The sequence below is a fragment of the Bos indicus genome, chromosome 3, assembly GCF_029378745.1.
Source record: "Bos indicus isolate NIAB-ARS_2022 breed Sahiwal x Tharparkar chromosome 3, NIAB-ARS_B.indTharparkar_mat_pri_1.0, whole genome shotgun sequence".
Taxonomy (NCBI): domain Eukaryota; kingdom Metazoa; phylum Chordata; class Mammalia; order Artiodactyla; family Bovidae; genus Bos; species Bos indicus.
Genome location: NC_091762.1, coordinates 58,731,891 through 58,755,379, shown reverse-complemented (window position 1 = coordinate 58,755,379; position 23,489 = coordinate 58,731,891). Strand labels below are relative to the sequence as shown.

The following is a 23,489-nucleotide window of genomic DNA, read 5'->3' as shown; positions in this document are numbered from 1 at the left end:
TAAGAGGCAGTATCTATTGTATTAATGAGGGGACTGGTACCATTAGCCATTTGGCAGACATTTTTTTCAAGTTTAGGGTTCTAGCAATATATATATATATATATATATATATATATATATATATGTATTAATATAAGGTATCCCTAATGGCTCAGCGGGTAAAGAATCCTCCTGCAATGCAGGAGCTGCAGGAGACTTGGATTTGATCCTTGGGTTGGGAATATCCCCTGGAGGAGGAAATGGCAACCCACTCCTATATTCTTGCCAGGAAAATCACATGCACAGAGGAGCCTGGTGGGCTACAGTCCAAAGGGTCACAAAGAGTTGGACATGATGAGCATACACACACACACACACACACACACACACACACACACGGAGATTTATATAATGTAATCACTAAATATACACCTTGACCATTTTATTATGTAGATTGAATGAATGAACATTTGTCCTTTAATTTTGCCAGGAAAAAAAAATTCCTTTGAATTATACACAAAGTTATATGGCTTGTAGTTTAAAAACAAAATTGATTAGGTCCCCCTCCTCTTTTTCACTGTTTATTAGTTTTTAAAAAGTGACTAGTTTTTAAAAAGTAATGAAGGTGTTGAAAGAGCAGACATAAAGTCCATTCAATCATCCCTGGCAGGGTGAGGAACGTTTGTCCAATGGTGGAGTTCCTGAATCGGGACAAGGAAGAAGGGCTTGGCTATAAAAGGTATGGGTAAGCTGCTATATTTTAGATGCTTATTCTGGGGGGCCCTTCAAGGGATTGAGTAATTAGAATGCCAAGTTGAGAGAGGATATAGAGTTTTTTCTCATTGTTTTCTAACGTAGGTTAGCTAAAACATTTACAATATTGGGGGACCTCTTGTATTTTATTCAAGGTAAATGAATGGCAGTGATAGTCATTTAAGTCTAGCAGGACCTCAGAAATCACTTCGTTTTCCAGATCAGAAAACAGAGCCCCAGATAGATCCAGTAACTTGATCAAGGTTAGCACAAGCTCTCCGAGTGTTCTGCCAACCTCTACTGTGTGTACTGGGGTGGGGGGAGGGGCAGGGGTGAGGGTGGGGAGACAGCATTCCAGCAAGTCTGTGAATCTTTCAAATTGCAAGCCATACAAAATGTGTATGTAGAATACTCCCCTGGCAGATTTCAATCTACTTGAATTAACTTGAAGATTTAAATGAAGATTTTAAAATGTTTTGATTATAATCATTGCCCAGCCCTCCAAAGTGTTTAGGTGTGAACGCTCTGGAGACAGATTTTCTGTTCTCTTAGACATGCTGGAGTCTGTGCAGTTCTAGACCACCGCTGATAAAACAGAATGGGTGGACTGATAGGAGCCAGATGCTGGGAGGCCGCTCCTGGTAAGTGTCACCAACTTGCCTCAACTAGGCATCCTAGTTGTTTGTAGCAGATCACCTTTGGCAGCTGAAGTCTATACTTTTCAGTGATGGTCCCATCTGATGACAACTGTCCACAAAACCAAGGCTGGCCAGCACTGAACTTCCTTGCTGCTACTGCTAAGTCGCTTCAGTCGTGTCCGACTCTGTGCGACCCCAGAGATGGCAGCCCACCAGGCTCCCCCGTCACTGGGATTCTCCAGGCAAGAACACTGGAGTGGGTTGCCATTTCCTTCTCCAATGCAGGAAAGTGAAAAGTGAAAGTGAAGTCACTCAGTCGTGTCCAACTCTTCGAGACCCCATGGACTGCAGCCCACCAGGCTCCTCCATCCATGGGATTTACCAGGCAAGAGTACTGGAGTGGGGTGCCATTGCCTTCTCCGACTGAACCTCCTTGGTGCTCCCTAAATGCTCCAAACCTCAGAACCCCAAAGACAGTTTGATGAATGAGTCTACACGCTTTGAGCTTAATGGAACTGCTCTCACCACTCCACAAGGATGGCTTTGAAAAGCAGTCGCTCAGTTGTGTTTGACTCTTTGTGACTGCATAGACAGTGGCCCACAAGTCTTCTCTGCCCATGGAATTCTCCAGGCAAGAAAACTGGAGTGGGTTGCCATGCCCTCCTCCAGGGGATCTTCCTGACCCAGGGATTGAACCTGAGTCTCCTGCATTGCAGGCAGATTCTTTACTATTTGAGCCACCAAGGAGGACTACTGTTTATTTATTGAACAGTTATTGTGTACAGAGCTCAAGACCTGTTATCTTATTTCCTCTCAATATCAGCAATGCAAGGTAGGGATAATGGCTCCCTGATACAGAGATGAGAAAAGCAGAGGTCAGCCAAGGCTTAGTAACTCACCCATTTAACTTACACAGCTTGTAGGTGGCAGAGCTGGTCAAATCGTTGACTCTTGGACTCTAAAACCTTTGCTTTCTGGGTCAGAGTCCCTGCTGGTAAAGCGGCACCCATACACTGCAGTTCCAGATTTCAAGTTATTTGTCAGAAACCCTCTTAATTCTAGTGTGTTTGGAATCCTGTCTTCTGAAACTTCATGTTTGTCAAGCATACATACAACTTCCTTCGATTTCTCTGCAAATTTTTACCAAATAAAATCATATGCACTTCCATAGCAACATTACAACACAAACATGGTGTAATCTTTGTCCACTGCAGTACACAGCTTGAAAAGTTTTTTTTTTTTTTTTTTATTAAAAAAAAAATTACATCTGTGTACAGTTGAACTGAACCCCATGGCAACAAATACAAACATAAACGAGGGCTCTTCTCTTTAAGCATTTTCTTCTTTTCTTTGCAGGCAAGAGTTTGAGCACATCAGAAACTGGGTTGTACCACTTGTGACTAAGCAGAGCCCCAGTTCGGTGACCGAGGAGCCGCCAGGGCGACGCGGGCCTCCTGCAGGACAATGGCCCGTGCCCGCTACGCGCGCGCCACTCCCGGCCCGGGAGCCCTGGCCACCGGCGCTTGACGCACGCGGAGCCGCGGGGGCCGCGACCCCGGCCTCTCGGAACCGGAGAGCGGCTCGCAAGACGAGCCGGGTCAGGTCCCCGGGGGAGGCCGAGCGCCACCCGACCCGCAGGAACGCGGGTGGCCGTAAGGGAGGGACCGGGGATGCGGGCACATCCTTCCGTTGCCGCTCTGCCTCTGCACCCCCGGGCATGGCGCCGGCCGGTCCCATTTCATCCTCCCCACGAACCTCCAAAGCGGTGTTGCCATGAGCCACGTTCACAAACGAAATCCTCCAGCCTCACGGACGATGTGAACTTGCCCCAGCTGCCTCGGCTGGGAAGGTGGAGTGAAGGGATTTGAATACAGGACTTTTTTTCTTCTTTTACTCTATTTCGCTTGGCTCCCGATTTCTAGGGCGCCAAGGACGGTAATTCGCGCCCCTTCGCGCCGGCTGTCGTGATGCTTCCCGGAGCAGTCCTGGGTGCGCCTTCTGGGGAGCGCTGGGGCGGAGGCATCGGCTGCGCTGAGTGATGCAGGTAAAGGCGGGTTTGTCTGTCTGAGGTCCCTGCTCTTCTCCTCTGATTCTCCCTCCTCCCAGAGCCCCAGCTGTTTAAGACTTTCTACGTCTTGACAAATGGAGAACCTACCGAAATGAAGACAATCCCAAACAAACTAGGGAACTGGGGTTTATGCGGTGATTTGTCGTCGTTTCCATGGGGGATGGGGTGGCTGTCACTGAGTAAATGCTACTGTGTTTCATTTTCATGAACCGGAGAGACTTATTATGAGCAGGTGCTAAAACCTGAATGTCCTTGGCTGCTTCCTCACTGAGCTTGTGCTGAGGTATCTAGTTGACTGCTGAGGGGGTGGGAGGGGGTGGGGGTGGCTGAGGTTGAAGAACATCCAAGTGATGATAACAAGAAAACCTCCCATTTCTGAAATACTTGCTAGGTGCCAGGCACTCTGAGAAGCCCTTTATAGCATTTCATCCTGACAAAACAGGGGAGGCAGATAATACTGTTTATTCTCATTTAATTCATGAGAGATCCAGAGCTCTCAGAGGTAATCTGTTTTGCCCCAGATCCTGCAGTGGCAGAGCAGGTTCTGCCCAGGGTTTCAGACTCCAGAGCCTGTCCAGCAGTGATTTCCCTATAGAGGACAGTGTTGGTTGGTTGGTTAGTGGCACAGTGGTGTCTGACTCCTTTGCGAGTCAGACATATATAGCCCACCAGGCTCCTCTGTCCATGGGATTTCCCAGGCAGAATACTGGAATGGGTTGCCATTTCTTTCTCCAGGGGATCTTCACAGCCCAGGGATGGAACCAATGTTTCCTGCTTTGGCAGGCAGGAGAGAGTGACCTAGGGAAGCCACTAGGGAAGCCCCAGAAGGGGGTGAGTGTGTGCTCAGTCGTGTCTCCTATGCCACCTGAGAAGGGGGTAGGGGGCCACTCCAAAAAGACACCCATAAGACTGTGCCAGGAGAAACACAGACTCTCAGGTGGTCTTAAACCAGCTTTAGGATATGGTGGGGGAGGAGGAGGAGAGGAGTGGGAATACCCCTGCTTCTTGTTTGGATCCAAAGAGGGGATCCAAAGTTCAGTCAGGAAGGTTCTTTATTTAATCAATTGTTTTTTGTTTTCAGAACTAAAGTGGAAATGACCCAGTGAGGAAGGAAAGTGAGCACCGCCTGCCCTGGCCACACAATTAAAACACATACGCCGGCCAAAGGTGCACACTCCTCCGCCCATCTCTTCAGAGTGAGAAAGGCTCTTTTTGACCTGGAAGCCTATTAAAGCATTCCACTGGGGGAATTCTCTGCCCCTGCTGGAGGGACACTGTGAGAAAATCTTTTCTTTAGAATGCAGCCACACAAAGGGTTTTGTGCAAATACCGAGTCATGATTCTATAAATGCAAAGAAGAATTAGGGATGGTATGTGAACAAAAGCTGGACAGAGGGTGCACGCCCAGATGCTGTCTTGGCCAGGTTGCAGTTTGAATGATCTAATGTTTTCTGGCTCCTTCTTACTTTGCTTTTCCAATTTGGTTTGAATATTTGCATTGCTGTATTATTTTCCCTGTACAATTGCTGTTGTCTGTACACAATTAGGTCATTTTCACAGTTGGGTGAGGAGACACTTCAGACCTGAGATGAGCTGCAGCTGCTAGCTGATTCCCTCCTGGGATGTGTAATTAGATTCCCATCTTGTTGGTCCCAAAGACACTACCTGCACCCAACATCTGAAAGTTTTAATGTAAGCCATCTAACCAAGTGGAAAGAAACCATGACATTCCTTTGTAATGGTGGCTAAGCACATCTTATCTCTGTAAGTTTTGGGTTCATTTGCTGATCTAGTCATCCTGTTCTTTGTTCCAAATCTAACCTTGTATTTCTATGCTCCAGACAAGAGAAAAGGACTGTTTCCTGGCAGCCTGTGGGTTCTCGATTTGTGGCAGGTCTGCTGAAGACCCGGGCAAGGGAGAAGAAAAGGAAATGAACAGGATGAGGAGGAAGGACCAGCTGCCTCCAGAAGTGCACACAGAAATTCATGCAGATGTTCAGATCAGTACAGAGGCTGGACTTTGAACTAGGACTCTGAAGAGTGAGAGGAAGGGGATCCCAAAGGAAAGGAGGCTTATTTGGCAGGTGAAAGCTGATCAGGGCCATGTCCACAAAGTGCTCTACGATGCCTCACTGGTATAAACTCTCACTGATACACATTGACTGATAGAGCTTTTTCAACTAAGTGGAGTGTGTGGCCCTTCGGTCAAGGCCAGGGCTAAAGTTTATGTCCATGCTACTTTGAACTAAGGTTGGGCTAAACAAATGGAAAGGACATCTATGATTATAGTCACTAGGGAAGCCCCTGACTCTTAACATGTTTCATAATCAGACATGACTGTGCCCAGCTTATTGAATGGGCAGGATGGTCTCTCCGGCTTAGCCTTCTCATTGTTTTCTGCTTGCTTCCTCTTTGGTACCTTAGGTCTGAATCTGACAGTGGCCTTGTTGCTCCTCTTTTCTTTTTTCCTTTTCATCCAGATCACTCGTTCACCATTCATTTGCTAGCTAATGTGTCTAGAGCTGACACAAAAAGTGGTATGAGATGTGATCTGAGAGATGGGCAGGAGCAACAGCATTTTTCCCCCCTTGAGAGCAGCATGAAGTCACTGGAGGGATTTAAGCACAGGAACAACGCATTCTGCCACCCTGCATACTGTGTGGTAATAGATTGTAGTGGTAGCAAGAATAGATTAGGGATCCCAGTTAGTGATTTCAGTCATTCAGGCAAGAGATGACAGCAGCTTGGACTAGGATGATGGCCATGAGTATGGGGAAAAGTGGAGGGACTCAGATATATTTTGGAAATAGAAACACTGTATTTGGCAGGTGGCTCAGACAGTAAAGTGTCTGCCTACAATGCGGGAGACCCGAGTTCAATCCTTGGGTCGGGAAGATCTCCTGGAGAAGGAAATGGCAACCCACTCCAGTACTCTTGCCTGGAAAATACCATGGATGGAGGAACATGGTAGGCTATAGTCCATGGGGTCGCAAAGAGTCGGACACGACTGAGTGACTTCACTTTCTTTCTTTCACTTTCTTTTAAAAGGTGAAGGAAAGGGGAGGTGGGATTAAGCATGATTCTTAAGTTTTTGGGTCGAGTGGCTGGGTGAATAGCTGTGCGATTTTCCAGATGGAGAAGAGTAGAAGAATAGTACGTGGGTGGGAGTGGGGTGGGAATGTGAAACAGGAGTTCTTTTTTGTGCATGTTAAGCTTGAGATTCCTGTCAGACATCTGAGCAGATAGCTATATATGAGAATATGGAGGAGCTCAGGAAAATGAGCCCCAAGCCAAGGAGTGTTCCTATTTTGCAGCTTATGTTTCCTTCAAGATCCTCCTGTAGTGTAGGTATGGATGGGGGTATGCATGGGGGACTGACCACTTTTAGCCACAGACTCTGTGGGAGCAGGGTCAATGGAACTCTGGAGTTTAGGAGACTCTTTTGGGCCCATTGCTTAACTCAGCATGGGAGCTTACAGTCTTCCAGGCCCATGTAACCCTGATGATTTTGGTAGCTGCCGTAGTTTTAAGGTGATGTGATTTTTGACGGATGTCAAAAGTCTGAGTTCAGAAACGACTCAGTGACAAACTCAGGCGGTTCTTGTGTGGGGAAGGGTGGAGAAGTCATCATGTCAATTGGCTCCCACCCACTCCTGCCCACTAACTCAGAGCATTGTATCTCAGAGATCCAAAGGAGTCAAGTGTCAAGAATATGACGCATCAGAGATACAAAGGAAAAGGAGATCCCAGTATGAGTTAATGACCGAAGAATGCCTTAGCCCATTACATAAGCGAAAGTGAAACCTCTGAGGAACAAATAAACAAAGGGTATCATATTGATATAAAAATACAAGCTTACTCTGTGGTTGCTGACATACATCACTGTGGAAACAAACTCATGTCCGAAGTGACTATGGTTAAACTTGGAACCACATGACAGGAGCTTTAGGAAGTTCCGAAGCAATCAAGAATAACTTGAACAAAATAGCTTTCTTCCCCAAGCTATGGCTTTGAGAGAAAGCACAAGGATTCCTCTCTGGAGAGGAGGGACCACGATGCAAGGGGACCAAGTGACTCAAGGTATGTTATTTCATAGAAAAGAAGGAAACTACTGTTGCCTTGGAAAACAACTGTAAGTTGACTGCCATCAATCAGGATTCAGCTCTAAAATCCATGAGACTGCGGTAGGATTCTTTTCTTCTCAGCTATGCATACATTCAAGCTTGCCGAGAAATCTTTCTCCTTTCATTTCTTAGGAAAACCAAGACTGTTACTTTGACCCTATACCTTACCATGTCGCTCTGCCAACTAGGAAACTCAGAGTCAAATGAAGGCCCACCCTTAACTTATAAGGACAGAAAACTTTAGGTAAATGTAGTTTTAAGTCCACCTCATTATTGGATTAACTTTGTTTTTAACCCTTATTTTTCTTTCATTCCCCATTTTATGATTTTTTTTTTTTAAACAGTGTGTTTCACATACCATGTTTTGAAATGAAGTAGAATACAAGAAAAAAATAAATAAACTTTCTGCCCAAACAAGGCAGCATGAAAAACAGGTACCTGGTGGTACGATATCTCAATGAACAGAACAGGTTCTAATTGCTGTCTGTTAGACACCTACGTCAGTATCATTAAATTCATTAGATAGACAGGAATCTTGTTGCAGCTATAACATGATGGCACATTAGACGTTCATGAACAAGAGAGGAGGTATTCAAGGTAAGATGGGCAGAGCCAATGAAAACAATCAGCTGTGCAATTCCAACTCTTTTAGGGGTTGATTTTCACCCAGCCTGGGAAAGGCTTCCAGGAGGAGCTCCTTTGGCTTGCCTAGGTGGTTCTCTTGCAGAGAACCTAGGTACGCTTAGTCCCTCAGCTTCCACCTACTGGGACAGACCAGACTGTTGTCCAGACCCGTGGGTTAGAACCCACCCTTGACCTCTGGAAAGGTTACTTTGTTTGTTATCTGATTATTTTATTTATATGTTACCAGTTTTACTCCTTTTTTCTGTTTTTAGAAAATTAAAAAGTAATTTTTTAAATCCCAAGAGTAAGAGAAGGGCCATAAAAATTCAGGTATACCAAAATATATAAAATATAAAATCAAACTTCCTTTCTTTTCCTCTCTTCTCCCCTTCCAATGCTCCTACCCATTTGTCAAATGTAACCACCACTAACTGCAGTGCGAACCCCTCTGGATCTTTTCCGTACACATTCAGACGTCTTTACATACACATACATAAAGTCTGTGTATAGTTTTTTTTTCTTTAAAGAATTTTTCTCTTCACATTCTATAACTTGCTTTTTTGCAGTCAGTAAAATATTATGAACTACTGTTACATACATAGCAACCACATTTTTTATAATGGCTACTGAATGAATCATGAAACTATACCAAAATGTACTCAACCTATTAAGGAACATAGGTTGTTTCTAATATTTTGATAGGACAGATTAATGCTGCATTGAGCATTATTATACCTGTATTACTCTTTTTATTTCTAAGAGTAGAACTGCTGGGTCAAAGGGTATACATGTATTGAATTTTGATAGATACTGCCAAACTGCTTTCCAGAAAGACTGACCAATTTGTACTTCTACTATGAAAGAATGCCCTTTGTTCACATTCTCATCAACAATGGATATTGCCTGCTTTTTTCCTTTTTCTTTTTTTTAAATTTTGGCAGAACTGATTGGCAAGAGCATGGTACTTATTTTAATTTGTATTTACCAGACAAGTAATGGAGAAGGCAATGGCATCCCACTCCAGTACTCTTGCCTGGAAAATCCCATGGACAGAGGAGCCTGGTGGGCTGCAGTCCATGGGGTCGAGAAGAGTCGGGCACGACTGAGCGACTTCACTTTCACTTTCCTGCTTGGAGAAGGAAATGGCAACCCACTCCAGTGTCCTTGCCTGGAGAATCCCAGGGATGTGGGAACCTGGTGGGCTGCCGTTTAAGGGGTTGCACAGAGTCGGACACGACTGACGTGACTTAGCAGCAGCAGCAGCAGCAGACCAGTAGTAAGTTTGATCACTTTTAGTCTTTTACTATGGGTACAATGAAAGACAAAGTTGAAGAAGTGGTTTTAATGTATTTCTTTTAGATACAGATGACCAGTCCAAAGTGTGATATTTTCAGCTACTGATCTCTAAGAGAGCTTCCTTGGTGGCTCAGATGGTAAAGAATCAGCTTGCAATGCTGGAGACCTGAGTTTGATCCCTGGGTTGGAAGATGCCCTGGAGAAGGGAATGGCAACCCACTCCAGTATTCTTGCTTGGAGAATCTCCATGGACAGAGGAGAGTCAGACATGACTGAGCTACTAAGCACAGCTTAAGAAGATCCATATTTGAATGTTACACATTTCCGTGTTAGGAAAGTCAGTCATAATTGTACTCCCAAGGTCAAATTGCATATGGTGTTTATTCTTGGCTTTACATAATGGCTTTGGCCCAGAACATTCAAAGATGTCAGAAATGTATTTTGATAATTTTCCCTTGTGCCAACATTATCACGCTAGCAGTTACAAACAACAGAAACAACTCTGACGAAATTATGGATAATAAGTTTATTCTGTAATGGTTGAGAGCCCACAACTGGGCTAATTAATGGGATGACCGGCCCCCAGTCAGACCTTGCTGGTCTCATAGCAGGCATGGTATGGCTGGAAGGTCTCCTCCACACAGCAAATGTTTTAAATTTCTTGATCTCTGTGCTCAAGAGTCTGCTTCTAGGGAGAAAGCATCTATTGGTTTAACTTGGGCCTCAAGGGAAGGCAGGCTCTTAATTACAATCCCAATAGACTGAATCCAACAGGAAGAGATCCTTCTTCAAAAGAAAACTGGGGTATTGTTAGGGAGTGAAGTGGATGCTAGTCAGCCAAAACCAAAACAGGACAAAACCATCCTCTACACTAATCTTTCCAAATGCCACTTCTTCTCTTCCCCTTGTAAACCCTTCAGTTCCCACAGTCTTCATAGATAATCTTTCAGATAGCATAGCAAGCTGCTTATATCCAGAATGGGGACCCCATGGGGCAGAATAACGGAGACCAACTTATTCAACTTGCATTTTGTGCTATGCTTTCTCAAGTATTTTCTACTATTCCAGCCCTGGGATCAAAACACTGAAGTCAAGACTTCCCTTGTGGTCCAGTGGTTAAGAATCAGGTGGGGAACACGTGTATACCTGTGGCGGATTCATGTTGATATATGGCAAAACCAAAACAATATTGTAAAGTTAAAAAATAAAATAAAAAAAATATATAAAAAAATAAAAGGATATCAAAAAATAAATAAAATAAAAGATTACTAAAAAAAAAAAAAAAGAATCTGCCTTCTAATGCAGGGAATGAGGGTTCGATCCCTGGATGGGGAACCAAGATTCCACATGCCACAGAGCTACTAAGCCTGCTCAATACAACTAGAGCACCAGGTGCAGTAACTACTGAAGTGCTCCAGAGCCTGTGCTCCACAACAGAGAAGCCCAAGCATCGCAACTAGAGAAAACCTGCACACCGAATGACGACCTAGTGCAGCCAAAAGCAAAAAATACACTGAAGTCTTAGAATAAAAATTTTTCCTGAGGGGTTATAATATTGGCTTTCTCTCACTCTGCATTGTATTTGGTTATCCTTGAATACATAGAAATTCTGTGTATTCATTTATTTATTCATTCATTCATCCAACTACTACTTATAGAAAGCAATGTTGTGCTATACATTGTTCTAGGTGCTGAAGGAACAGCAATGAACTGGAAAGATAAGGTCTCTGTCCTAGTAACAGATGAGGCTGGAAGGAGGAAGCAAGGCTGGAATTTGGACTTGGGATTTTATCTGAAAAGCAATATAAAATACTTAAAGGTTTTGGACAGGTAAGAAATACAATCAGATTGTATTTTAGATACATTATTTTAATTTGTACTTTAAGTCCATAGAGCATGGACTATGCGGAGATAAGAAGAGAAGCCAAGAGACCAGTCCGAGGACCAAAGTAGTAGCTGGATGAGAAAAGATGTTAACTTGGACTAGTTTGGTGGCCAAAGAGAGAATGAGATGTGGACAGAATAAAGAGAGAAAGCTGAATGAATAGGATCATGTAGCTGGTTGGAGTATTAGGGAAAAGGAAAGAGAAAAAGATAATTCTGATATTTCTGGTGTGAGCAACTGAATGAATAGTGATGACCCAGGGGAGCTGGTTAGGGGGAAGTAGAGAAAAGAATGAACTGGCCATGTGTTACACTGAGTACATGTGTGATTGTCATGTCAAGTAAGCAGTTAGGTCAGGTCTGAAGGTCAGAAGAGAGATTCAGTGGTCACTAAACCAAGGAGTTAGAAGATGATGTCCAAGGAGAGGGTGAAGATTGAATAGATGGGTCACCAACATTGAACTCATATCTTAAATAAAGGAACTCTGGAATAGTTTGCCTCAAGAACTGTTTCCCATGGAGCCCCACATCCGTTCTTTTCTGCTGCAGTTTTTTTCTGCTCCAGCACCAGCTGGCCCCTGCTTGTAAGGAGGTTACTAACTCAAGCAGCACTGCTGGCGGACCCATCGTTTGGCCCAGGTCATAGAAGGATTGTCAACTAAATCTGTTCAGTTCCGTCTTGTGTGCAGGGAGACATGTTCCTCATTGTGCCCACATCCTCACACAGACTGTCCAGGTAAGTCTCCCACCTTTAGCTCAAGGGCTCACAGGTTTCTGGGGCCACTGGACACAGGGATACACAGGCTATGGGCTGTTGTTGGTGGGATGGTGGGTCTACCCCTTGATGAGTAGCCCATCAAGGCTACTCTACCCCAGCCCCGAGGCTTTCTACTCTGTTCCTCGGTCTTCATGGCAAATCTGAGGATCCTCCTCCCTCCACACTGTCCTCTCTGGTGCCACCTGCCCCTCTCCTGCCTCCTTTCCTCACACCAGCACTAGGATGTCCAATCATTAACTATGGAAAGATCGTATACTCAGTGGATCCTTTGGGTCTTTGTTTCTGTTTCCATCTGCAGTGCGGAGAGAGAAGAAGGGAAGGGAAACACACAGGAAGCATGTCAATAGGCTGAGAACTCTGCTACACTTTCAGATGACAGCTCCCCTATGGACAGATGGTTCAGGAATCAGCTAAATGCTGGATTTCTTTACACTGCCAGGAGTAACTCAGAAGGCTGGGGATATGGCTGGAAAGATCAGACACCCAAGCTGTTGAAAACCACAGTTTTGGTAAATATATGCACAATTTAAAAAATGTATTTGCAAAAATCTAGTTGCCTCCAGTCCAGTCTTCCCTATTAATCAAAAGATTTTTTCTTGAGCTCTGTGGCCCAGTCTATGATCCCAGCTCTGACCGCTGTTGCCCATGCAGGTCTCAATGAATTTCTCTCAGTCTCCAGACTTCCTTGGCTGACAACTTGTTCCTCTTGGGACACTTTTCGCCGGAGCTGAGCAGCCTGGCCCCCAGCTGTGCGGGGCCCTCTCTCCGGTAAGAGGAAACGCTTTCAGCTTAGTCCATTAACACAAACATTCAAAAGCCACAGATCGTGTTCACATAAATAAAACAAGATTGTGAAAAGCTTCACCCCAAGAAACCAAAGGGGTGTTTTAAAAAACTGCCCCTGCCTTCCAAGTAGGCAGGCAGCAAAAGCCACAGCGATTCCAAAGCCTTGTGTGCTCCTTAGAGCTGGGTGGCTGCAGCCACAGGCCTTTGAAGAGGAAATGCCATCCCTGGGACAGGCAGAGAGCCAGCCCCCAAGTCCTGAAAGTACCAGAGAGAAGCTGAAAGCAGTGAAGGGAAGGGGGAGCACAGCTGGGAAGTGAAAAATGGGAGGAAGGTGCAGGGAAAATAAAGGGGGAGGCTCTTCCCATCTGGGCTCCCCACACCCAGGCCAAAGAGTCAGTAGACAGAGCAATTCACTGTGCCCCTGAGACAGAGCTGGGCATGGAGAGGCCTGGGCGGCGGGCACAGCCCAGAGTGACTAAGGCTCCGTGGAGGGGTGTGTGTCTCTGCTGAGGGGTGGAGAGGGGTGGTGGTGTCTGGGCTGAGAGATGCCTTTACTTTGAAAGCTTCTGAGGAAATTAACTTTACAAGGTGCCTCCCTGTCTCCCAGAGTTATTAAAAGAAAGGAGGGAGCAAAGAAGAAATGGAAAAATGGTAACACCTCAGGAAGGGCTGAATGATCCCAGCTGAAGGAAATGGGAGGCAGATTAAGTGATGAATGTGAAACCTCCTCTCAGGGAGGAAGAACTCTGAGTGTGACCTTGTGTAAATGGGAAAAAACACAACAAAACAGAAAACCCCCACACAAAGCACAACACTCAGTGTGGCCAAGGGCAAAACACACAGACACACATACACATGCCCTTTGAATATATAGGATGAATGACTAATTAAATAGCCTAGGAACTTCCAAGTAAAAGGTCTGTTGGTACTTCTGTCTCAATGGGGCAGCACTGAATGCTGAAGGAATGGAGCAAGGAAGAGAGGTGCTGTAAGTCATGGGGTCCCGAGAAGGTGCAAGTCTTGGGAGCCTTTGGAGTCCTAACAATGGGGCCCATAGATGGATATCTATCTGGACATCCATTGCTTGTGTGCTCCTTAGAGCTGGTGATGAAGAGAAAAAAAAGCACTAAATCTAATCACTCTTTAAAAAAAAAAAAGGAAGCCAACTGAAGCCATTCATTTCACAGGAAGCCAGGTGTTTTCCTATGTGTTAAAAATCTGGGATTTAAAAATTTAAACCCCTCCTGCCTGACAATAATCCTCAGATCAGGTGAGGCCACCCTCGGCCAACTCTGGCAAGCCCAGTTACTGTTTGAAAGCATGATCCTTAGAAGCTTGTGCCTGCCCAGACACGTGTACCCACAACTGCCTTACATTCAGAATTGCATTCAGGTGGGCTGGCAAATCCAGGGTTGGAAAAAATATACTGGGAGAGAAACAGCCTACCTTCCACTCCTCTTCTTGCTCTTCACTCCTAAGCCTTCAGTCCCCTAAGACTCTGCAGGTGACACAGGAGTGAGTGACCTTCTAGTGGCTGGGTATCTTCTGTGTTTCCTTCCAGACAGTGCTGCATTTGCCTGGTGGTGGAGGAAACATTTCCAGCTGGTTTCTGCTGGCTCCTTCATCAAAGCTGCTTCTGAACCTCTCATACTGCTCCTCCCAACATGCAAAGCCTTTGGGTGGTTAGGAGTTTTCTCCACCAAATTGTCAGAGTCCTGATGACAGTACAAGACAGAAGCTGACTCACCCAGGTACACAAGGTCATGATGGACAGCTCCAGTCTCCATGGGCTAACTTTTATTTTCAACTCCTCTAATTATTTCGTGTGTGTTTTAAGAGAATTAGAAACAATCATAGCCACTTATGTTAAGTGTTTACCATGTGCCAGATGCTTTATATATATTACTCTATGTAATTCTTGGCCTGAGACAGGCACTGTGCTGTTTCCTGGGTTAGCTGAAGCTCGGAGAGGCTGTGCAGCTTGTGAGAGGATATAGGACTAGAAAGTCAAAGAGTCAGCATTTGAACTCAGTTCTAGTTAATTCACTAATGGGTTCCTTCAATCAGTATCCTGGACTGGCCCCAGGGGCCAAAGATAGATTTATTTCTGCAACAGGGAAAAATTGGTAAGAAATCCCATGCTGAGCTAAACCTTTAACTAATATAACTCAACGGTCTGCCTCTGGTGTTGACCAGCGGAAACATTAGACAGGCAAGGTTAGGACATCATATTAAAAAAGTTGAGCACCTGCCTAAGTATCTCCTAATCTCTCATTGATACATGCTAAATCCATTAATATTTTCAGTCTACATCAATCTCTGGGATACTAGTTTGTATATGTTTATTATTTTCTACATTTACCATATTTTTGGGTACTCTAAATTACTTTTAAGTTTCAAGGGACACCCTCATACTTTGTTATTCCTAGATTTATTGGCTGATAGAAATCAAGACCAAAAGGAAAAAAATCTCAACAAGCTGAAACGATAGAATGAAAATGAGTGAGAACAAATGACAAGTCATGAACTGAGGTTCAGTTAGTCAGCTGACTGCAGAATGATGGCGAACAAAGATGGACGTTGTTACTTCATGGTCAGCCGTGGATAAGGTGATCTTAGGCTGCCTGAATAGAAACATAGAGTCTAGGACAAAGCGGGGGACAGCTCTAGTTTAGTCTACACTGTATATGTATTAAGTCATGTTCTAGCCACACAGCTTTAATAGTAACAAAGACATCTGGGTGTTAAATTAAGAAAAAAAAAGTGAGAAAACCACATTTCATGAATAGATCTGATGTGTGTATTGAGGGAAAAGTGGAAGAGGGCAGGATTAAGTGTCTTGAAACATTTGAAGCCAGGGAGTAGCTTCAGAGGGAAAAACTGGAATCAAATGGAAAGAAATTTCAAGGGGCCGATTTTGGTTCAGTATACGGGAGAATTTTTCTATCAAAACTTCCAAAACAGAATGTGCTGCCTCTAATGGTGATAAACTTCCATCCTCGGGATATGCAAAAAGAGGCTAGATGACCACTTGTGAGATGCTTCAGATAAATTCTGAAATTGGAGGTGGGCAAGGGTAATTTCATGACCTCTAGGCTCTCTTCCAGTTATAAGATTCTCCATTTAATATCTCTCACCCTTCATTCACCATCTGGGCAATCCTTAAAACATCCAGTAATCTCTCAAAGCTTCAATTTTCCCTTCAGTAAAAGGATTACGAAACCTGTTAAATCACAAGTTTAATGTGAAAATGCTAGTTATATTTTACTAGGATTCATAATTATATTTTTTAAAATAAAAAAAATTTTCATGAATCACATAAAAATCACCTTGCTTAAACCCCTGAAGCGTCTTTCGAGGTCCTGGACTAGTTGATTTCTATGGTCCTTTTGGTTCTAAGATCCTACAATTCTGTGGTTTTGCAGAGACCTTAAAGGTCATGACACACAGGGGAAAGAAAGCTCCTTGGAAAAGACAACAAGACCACTAAAAAGAGGTGCTTGTTTGAGTTTCCTCACATTCTCTATGTCACTTAGGAAATTTTGTTGTTGTTGCAAATGAGGGGAAAGCCCTCCAGAATGACTCCAAAATGAAAGCAAAATGTTATAACCAGGATCCATCTCTTAACTCTGCTTCTAGTTTCTCACGCTGGGTCCCCTGTGGCAGCAAAAATGGTGACATCCCCATGAGTTAGGCTAGTGAGGAAGAGAGATGGAGTTCTAGCAGTCCTAGCAAAAATTGGAGGCTCACTCTGGTATGGATTTCCATGCCCATTCCTGAACCAATGACTGTGGCTGAGACGGAATGGGAAGGTGGGCATCAATCCCAACCAGCCCTGCAGCTGAGGATATGGGGAAGTGGCTCTCAGAGGAAATGTGGAGAACCAGACAGGACTCAGAAATGTTGCCTGGTCCAGCCTTCGGCTGCCTGACAGCAACCCATGGCTTCCACACACACACAGGGCATGATACTTCTCTACAGGGACATCATGTGAAACTCCATTACTAAAGCTAGATCCAAGTTCAATATTTCATGTCAGTGTGCAAATCTTGTCAAGTGATTCTTCTTTGTTCAGTGATCTGTGGGTAAATAAGAAGTTAAGCCACACCCTATGTATATTAGGACAGGGAAAACAGAAAAATTCCAAATTGCAAAGGACATCCAGTGGCTACCAGGCCTCACACATATTACAATCTTTTTGGACAAAAGTGGCAAAGACTCCCTATTTTGCAGGGAAGTGGTGGTCTGGGGCTGCCTCAGTTTGCACTTTCTAAGAGGATCCCCTTTTCCCCTGTTTCTGTGAGAGAGCCTTTTCATAGGACAGCACAGCTTTAAATACCATTGCTCTCTGGTATAAATGGGAGTGCATCTGTGGTGGGGGAAGGGGTTCCAAGGACAGTTTTCAGACTGGTTCCCATCTATGTGTTTCTGGTTTTGATGGTTAATTTTATGTATCAACTTGACTGGGTCATGGGGTACCCAGATATTTGGTAAAACATTATTCTGGATGTTTCTGTAAGGATATTTTGGAATGAGATTAACATTTAAATCAGAAGAGGCAGTAAAGCAGACTACTCTCCCTAATATGGGTGGGCCTCAGCCAATCAGTTGAAGGCCTGATTAGAGCCAAGTGGTTGACCACCCACTGAGTAAGACAGAATCCCTCTGGCCTGACTACCTTTGAACAGGGACATTCCTTCAGACTCAAACTGAAACATCTGCTCTCCTGAGTCTTAGCTTGAGCACTTACCTTGTAGATCTTGGGACTTGCCAGACTCCATAATCACATGAGCCAGTTCCTGATAAATCTGTTTCTCTCTCTACATATATACCTATTGGTTCTGCTTCTCTGGATAACCCTGATAATACACAGGTCAGTTCCATGAGTTAGTAATAAAAGTAGAGATCTAGCTGATTTATAGCTTCATTTAGAACACAGATTTGGGGTGGCTGTAAATTACTGGCTTCTGCCTCTATATTGGTCTCTTTTGGGGGCAATGCAATGCAATGACCTGGAGCTACTCTTCCTTTGCTGGAGGGCTGCACACCCGCTGCATCTGTTCAAGAGGCACGGCTGTCCCTTTTGACAGGTCAGGAGGGTGCAGCAAGAGGATTCTAGAAGAGGTATGGGAGATCACACTTATTCTAGGTCCTAATCTTTCTTTGGGCTTCCCAGGTGGCTAAAGAATCCTCCTGTCAATGCAGGAGACCAGGGTTTGATCCCTGGATTGGGAAGATCCCCTGGAGAAGGAAATGGCAACCCACTCCAGTATTCTTCCCTAGGAAATCCCATGGACAGAGGAGCCTGGCAGGCTACAGTCCATGGGGTTGCAAAAGAGTCAGACGTGACCGAGCAAATAAACAACAATAACAATCTGTCTTTATTGTACTTTTCCCTTCTTTTTTCTTTTGCTCAAACTAATTTAACTTTACAAGGAATCTGGCTTTTCTATTCAGCAAAGGATCCAGATGAATACACTCAGTTGACTTGGGTCACAGGCAGAAACTGTATTTTGTAGCAAAGCCTTATTTCATTCCTTCTTGGTTTTAGAGGCATTAGCTCTTGTAAAATGTACAGAGGCTTCAACCTGCAACCACTACATTCCTACAACCTGAACTTTCCAAGTCCCTGAATGCTGCCGCCCAGAGAGTCACATGGGCTGAAAATCCCAGTGTACATTAAACAATTTACCACAAAACAAGAACTGCCAATAACCGACTGTGTTAAAGACTGTTATTGTCCCAATACCCATCTAATTATCCTCCTTAGTAAGAAGAGTCCACAATTTTTAGTTAGGCACATTGCCAATCAGAAGGACTTCTTCCCATTCCCTTGAAAGCAGGTGTGGCTATACAGCCAAGTTCTGGATATGGGATATTAACAGAAGTGCTGTGTGCAACTTCCACAAACTGTCCATAAAGGGCCCGTTAAGATTATTTTTCCTTTTACAGACCAACTTAATCCTCACTAACACCCAGAAGTTCTACTATCTTCATTCATCCAGTTCTATAATCCAGGGGCTGCAACTTGCCACGCTTCATTTCCTGGTATTAAATTCTGACAGTTGACAGAAAATCTAACTTACACAAGCTTGATTAAGGGAGGAAAAAAGAGGAATGTAATGGGTAATGTAACTGAGCACTACACAGGGATATATGGGTTTGGCTTAATCTAGATTCAATCAGCTTCCTCTGAGTTGTCACCAGTCTCAGGCAGGCTCCCCTTACGGTAGCAAAACAAGCTAACCTGCTTTTAACGTGCATCTTTATAGTAGGGGAGATTCTATCTGCCTGTTCTGTAGGTCTCTTGGATTGCACCAGCTTAGGTCACCTGCACAGTTCTGAACCAAACACAGGATCACGGGAGTGGGATCTGTTGAGGCTGCTGAAAACCCACCCTAGAGCTAGGGTTGTCTTAATTCCATCTGAACCAGATCACTGTGAACAGAAGGAGCTGCTAGCTTCCCAAAGAAACTCAAGGTAGTGTTACGAGAAGGGGGATGCATATTGAGTAGCAAACAACACATTTTACCATACTCTTTAATTTATACTTGGACCATCACTTGGCCTAAACTTTACAGATTCACTACCACCCTTTGGAGAAATCTTAAACAGGACTAAAGGAGATTACAAAATATTTTAAAGTCCTTTTGAATAGACTAAGTTATAGGATTTCAAATTAAGTACTGTTTGACGGGTTAAGAAAGAACTTGCTGTCCTTCATGCTCCTAAGGGGCATGGAAGTTTGGTAGGGGAAAGGAAGATTTGATTGCTTAGGAAAAAAAAATCAAACCAAACCTCCCAACAGGTCTTGGCACTTAAGAAAGTGAGAAAAGAACACCTGGATCATGCTTTCCCTTTGACTGTCCACACACAGGTCAGCCACAAACAGTAGCTTCCTTCTTGCAGAGTCGCATTAATTCATTACCTGGAAGACTGGATGCCTGCTCTCACTTGGCTTTCCTGGCCACCTCAAGTTTTCCATTTCCAATGCTTAGAAGTTTTGTTTGTGAGGGTCCAAATGTGGCAGGAACTAAGTGCAGGCTTCTAAGCTGCACTCGTTACGCAGGCCAAGGGTGTTGGCTGAACAACCGACCAACCTTTCCAGGGAGAGATCTGAAGCAGGGGATTTGAAAAAACACCTTCCAATCTGTCAGGAACATGGAAAAAGTTGCTGTCTCTTCTACATTGGCGGGGGCGCCAAAGCACAACATCACAGCATCTGGTTAACCAACTGCTAAAACTTCAAAACACAGAGATCAGACTCTACTGTTTTTCTTTAGGAACACAGAGCAGCAGTCAAGGATAGGACTACAGGGTTCTAGGAAAAATAAGAAGTTATTGGGCTTCAGGGACTGTCTTTGCACCACAGAATCATTCTGTATAGACTTAAACTAGAATCAACTGTTCAAAAGAGCCAAAAGAAATCATACCAAGAGGTGATATGTGACAATCTCTTCTCATGGTAAAAATAACTGAGAATACTTAGCAGAAAACTGGGAGAAGGAAAGCTTTTCTGAGATACAAAGTGAAACAGTTATTTGATGAACACTGCATTACCTACCCAAGGGGGATGGAAATTTCCCTTTTAAAAATTAAGAGGCTTAGTTTACTTTCCTTGGTTATACAGTTTAGAGCATGAACACTTGCTTTCATGAAATTAAGAATTAAGACTCAGATTTCACTATTTACAAGGCCTTTGTCTTTTCATGGATTTTCTCCAACTATCCTGTTTCCACTTTTGAAGTCATTCTCAAGATTTCCAACAGGTCCTGAGATTACACCTCCTCTCCTATGGTTGTCCTAGCTCCCCAAGCCTGTCTTGTCCAGAAGCAATGCCCACCAGCTCTCAGTTGGATTCACCAGTATGCCAAGCACATGTTCCTGCCACAGCTCAACATAAGGTCAACCCAACAATCATTAACAGCTGTCTTTGTGTCCTTATGTCTTTTCCATGTGGGCTCCCTTTACAATATAGTCCTGGACAGCCATGTTCCCTGAGGTCAGTTGTAACAGTTCTGAGCAGTGCTCAGTTCAGCAGTGCATAATCCATCATGGACAGTGAAACAGACTTGAGACTAACATCTTGGATCCCACTGAAAGAAGCTGGCACTAGCATTAACAGCTGGTTTCAAACTAACTGAAGTGATTGAAGTTTTTATGCCCAAACCAGCAAAATATGAGTAACATGGATGAAAGACTCAAGACAGGAACTGAAAACATTAGGAGAAACAGCCCACTGTCCATCAACGGCGAGAAAAACCTCCAAGAAAAGCGGTTTCACAAACTCTGAAGAAACTGTCCTATTTTTTCAAAAAATTTGTTAGGTAAAGTAGCCTATTAGAATAATTATCCACTTTTAAGTAGCAGTAAACTGTAATGTCATCTCGAAATCATTATGAAACATAGTATGACTTCAGGATGACTTGATGACCTGGGCAGAGCCCATCCAGGAGTCCAATTAACCTAATGGTTAAGGACATGACCTGTGAAGCCCGACTTGCCTTGGTTTAAATCGTGGCCCGCCTAGTGAATTTCCATGTAACCCATCTGGTTTGGACCTTAATTTCCTTTCCTATATAAAATGGGGATGACGGTACTGTACTTTATTGACTCTGGAACCCACATTTTAACATTCTTGAAATCTTCAGGGCCTTAACAAAGGCTGGTGGCCAGGCCACAGTCATGATGTACGTGTCATTGTTGGGCACGTGTGGTTGTCTCTGGTGGCACACATGGACATCAGCAATCTTTCAATATTTCATCCCACAGACCAGCGTCTTAATAACAGCTGACCAAAATCCTTCTGTTAAATACCTTTAGATCAGGAAACATCAGCATCAGAACGTGTAGAATGGGTGTGTGTCTGACTCTTTGTGACCTCATGGACTGGAGCCTGCCAGGCTCCTCTGTCAGAATTTTCCAGGCAAGAATACTGGAGTGGGCTGCCATTCCTCCTCCAGAGGATCTTCCCAAGCCAGGGATCAAACTCATGTCTTTAGTGTCTTCTGTATTGCAGGTAGATTCTTTACCACTATGCCACCCGGGAAGCCCTCATTCCACAGACCATTGTCTTAATAACAGCTGACCAAAACCTTTCTGTTAAATACCTTCTGATTAAAACACCAGCATCAGAACTTGCAGAATGGGTGTTAGTGACTTTGAAGGAAATTGCACAGACAGTGGTGGAGCAGTTCATTAAGAATTGCTGCATCATGTGGTCTGAGTCATAAAGGTCAGACTATGAAGTTTTAGGAATGCCTTACCCAGTTAATTTCACTTATTTAAAATATAAGCACAGAATGATATGTTTGTCTCAATATCACATTACATCAATTCTAGCTATTTTTTCCATATTTTAACATCTCAAGTCAGGATGTGTCATACAATTTGTTGAACCATGTATTTTTATTCTTAGTGCTATACAAAATGGTATGTCTTACAACTGACAAAGTCTGCGATTTATTGAAATAAAACTCCTAAAAGAGCTTTTTGCATAAGCATTCTAAATTTTCTAAAAAGCATTGTCACAATTTAATTGGCAGCATTGTTTTGTTAATAAAATGGCGCATCTTATCACTAATGACACTGTGCAGTCAATGAAACACAGCAGTACTTACTTCACCGGACTGTGAAGAATCCGTGATTAACAGTTGTAACGTGCTTAGAATGGTGCCTATGTTCTATGCTTTTAGACAATAATACTAACCTATCAGTCAGGGGCTTTGCTATAGACTGAGAGATATCAATCTATAACAAAACCTTAAAAATTGTTTTCAACCTAGAGAGCTTCCCTACTTCTCCCAACTTATCTCAATATCCAGTCTTTACTGAGATCCTACTTTATGCCAGAAACTGCTTGATATTGTGCCATAATTATCAACCACAGATTTGGCCTTCAAGACCAGTTAAACAACGATTTGAGCAATAATTATATAGACAGGAAGAAAGATAATACCAGGTTCTGAGAGGAATTAAGAGAAGGAAAATATCGAACACCCATCATTCATCATTTAACAGTGTAATAAGTTTGAACCTCTATTGCCTTGGTTTTCTCATCTGTAAAATGGATTTATTTTAAACCCCATCGATAATGCTAACATAACATAAATCAGTTCCATTTTCCACCTGAGCCCCTGTTCACAAATGCACGTGGGCTCAAATCCCAGCTCTTGGTGGAGGCAAGGAACATGAAAGAGAGAGTGAAGGTGGGTGAGGAGATGGTAGGCTGTCTCAGGAAGTGGGGAGGCAGAGGGTGAGTTAATCTCAAGAGAAGGGTGCTAAGATGGGCACTGACTACCTGAGAGACTCCTGGGCTCCTGCTATTTTCTTAGATGTACAAGACAGACATAGGCCTGGCTCACAAGTGTCAGAATAGTGCATGGTATTTAGTAAGCTATTAATATATGCTAGTTATTAACCTTATTATCAGTGTGATATTAAAAACACTTAACAGGCAGTGTGGCATGAGCATCTGCCTATCAGGAGACCCATGCAGTGTGAACATAACTATGGGTTCTGCATGAGAGGCTCACAGCCACGACTGGTCAAGCTGAGTC

General features: G+C 43.7%; 1 long non-coding RNA gene across 7 annotated transcripts in view; it reads left to right on the top strand.

The window, feature by feature from the left end:
* The first annotated feature begins 3,286 nt into the window (after positions 1-3,286).
* Positions 3,287-23,489, top strand: part of LOC109556114 (uncharacterized) — a 30,199-nt gene continuing 9,996 nt past the window's right edge. The window contains exons 1-8 of one of the 7 annotated variants that reach the window (XR_002180354.2): positions 3,287-3,414; positions 4,520-7,518; positions 7,695-7,806; positions 11,171-11,312; positions 11,916-12,102; positions 12,443-12,653; positions 12,796-12,912; positions 14,492-16,181. This is a non-coding gene — a long non-coding RNA (uncharacterized lncRNA). Of the gene's footprint in view, positions 3,415-3,794; positions 7,807-11,170; positions 11,313-11,915; positions 12,103-12,442; positions 12,654-12,795; positions 12,913-14,491; positions 16,186-23,489 lie in introns of those variants that run through there. The other 6 variants (XR_002180353.2, XR_011565822.1, XR_002180352.2 and 3 more) reach the window with 6 other exon arrangements.